This window comes from Capsicum annuum, unplaced genomic scaffold (genome assembly GCF_002878395.1).
Source record: "Capsicum annuum cultivar UCD-10X-F1 unplaced genomic scaffold, UCD10Xv1.1 ctg66731, whole genome shotgun sequence".
In the NCBI taxonomy this organism is placed as follows: Eukaryota; Viridiplantae; Streptophyta; class Magnoliopsida; order Solanales; family Solanaceae; genus Capsicum; species Capsicum annuum.
Window position 1 is genome coordinate 1 of NW_025876116.1, and position 2,358 is coordinate 2,358.

Sequence of the window (2,358 nt, forward strand, 5' to 3'; positions counted from 1 at the left end):
GTGGCAAATTTGATCATAGTTCAGAGGGGTACTTGATGTTTTACTTTAGAAAGTCCAAACAAGTTATTTGTGAAGTTTCAGTTAAAGTATCTTAAGAGGTACACCCTCCATTAACTTTTACTTGTAACATTTGAACTTGACACATCTATTAATAAAAACTTATTGATATGGTTATTTTACCACACTAGCCTTATTAATTGGTGTTTAATATTAGATTTTAAAAAATAATTTTGAGAATAAGTAATTAATGCTAAGGGTTAAACATGAAAAAATAATTATCTTTTCTTGATATGTTAAAAGTGGCTAGTGGAATTGAAAATCTATAATTAAATAATGAACAAATAAAATAAACGGAGAGCGTAAATTAGTAAAATTATATTCCTTATTTATAATTCTTTAAGGGACATGCTAAAAATTTGGAAAACGATATTTCTGCATTCAATGCTGCATGTTGGCTGTCTTCAGCTGACAAATTGAAAGATATTTATTGTAGTTTTCTCTAACATACAATTATTTGTTATCTCTCTATTTCTTCTTCCACACAAATTTTCAGCCTTTTGTTTTTCAAGATAATAGTTTTTTGGTTGTATCAATTTTTCATCAAGTGATAAGGTTAGTCTCTAATAAACTTTAGAAGTTTGTTTAATTTTGGTAAGATCTTCCGAAAAATTTGGTAAAATATACACAGAAAACAACTAACTTATTTATATCTGTACATTTTTTGTTACTTTATTCTCCTGATAAATTTTTTATCTACATTTTATACATCAGATCCTACGAATTAGATAGGAAAGGAACTTACACTCATGGAAAATGAAGGAGAAAGAGAGAAAGGGGAAGCAAACAACTTTATGGTATCTCATATTGACTCCATTTCTAAATAAGTGGCGTTTTCAGTTTGGGCGCACGTGCACCCCTTAAGAAGCTATACTTTTTTTTTCTTTTTTTAGTACTCAAGAAACTATACTCATTTCTAAAATATAAAGATTGTTTTAATAATTTATCGTTAGTAAATACCTTGAAAAAGATGTAACTTTTTAGTACTTCCTCTGTTACTATTTTCATGTCTCCTTTTAGTGTTGCACACCCCTTGGAAAAACCTTAAATAGAAGGTAATCTAACTAAATTATCCTGATTTATTACTCATTTTTATTTAATGCTTCTCTTTTTCGAACTATATTAATATATATCCATATTTATTATTGAGGGTAAAAGTAGAATCAAAAAACTAATTATATCTTGATTTTGTGAAATGACACGTATTAGGACGATAACTAATTAAGAATGGAGGGCTCACCACATTAATAGTTGTCCAACAGGAGTACCAAACCACCTAACGCTGCACAAGGCCACAGGAAAAGACCCCGGAACCTACATCATAAAATGATGTAGTATCTAGAGACGGTCAGTACGACAGATACTGATATGCAACCAAAGAAAAGTGATAAATATACATGAACCAAAGTGCTAATAAAGTACATGGATGAAATTTATATTTGCCGAAAACCAGTCATAAAACATGTGCTCAACAACTAAAAAGATAATAGAATGCCGGGGTAGGGGCAAGTGACATGAACATGATCATTTAAAAATTTAATCCTAAACTATGTAGCTCATACCGACCTTAAGGCACCGACGGGCTATAAGGGTCTGGATCCCCCTAGTGGAAAGGCCCCAATCCATGTTAGTCGCATGAATCAAGGAAATTTGGCTAAAGACACCAAGGTGACAGCCTTCTAAAAATATATTGTGTAAAGAAGACCCCTAATATCGGCAAATGTGGTTTCCAGTATTGGTCCCCCGGGACTAAACCTTCTCGATGAGCTACACAATTCCCTAAGCTCAACTAAAATATTTTCACATATCATTAACCATGGAGTCTTTCATTAAGGCATTCCCAAATTGGTATCATCATACCAATAGACTTGCAAGTAATTCCAATTACGCCATACTGTATTCATTTAATCATTTAGACTCAAAATTTTATTTAAAAATCCATAACCATAGGCCCAAGGAAGTTTTTGGAACCTCTTAACATTTTTACCAGCTAATGTTATGCAAGTTTTTAATGAAAAGTTTAGACAATAAGAATCCTTGTTTAGATTAGACACTAAGAAATCCTTGTTTAGAAATCAAATTATGATGTGGATTGAGGTTCATGTTATTATTATGCCAAAATCCACAAACTTTGTGAAACCTAAATTACCAAATTTCAACATTATCACAAGACACAATTCAGTAGCAATTCAACGTTTAAACCATAGGAAAAACCATTATAATAAGAAGTTACCAATGCAAGAGTATAACCACCAAAAATTCTCAACCCTAGTTTAAATCAAATATTCAAGAACACGTAAA

General features: G+C 31.2%; 1 long non-coding RNA gene across 1 annotated transcript; it reads left to right on the forward strand.

Moving 5' to 3' along the window:
• Positions 1 to 467: 467 nt before the first annotated feature.
• On the forward strand, positions 468 to 1,066 carry LOC124893876. The gene is made up of 2 exons (XR_007050928.1): positions 468 to 612; positions 772 to 1,066. It is a non-coding gene; the product is annotated as an uncharacterized LOC124893876 (long non-coding RNA).
• The last annotated feature ends 1,292 nt before the right edge of the window (positions 1,067 to 2,358 follow it).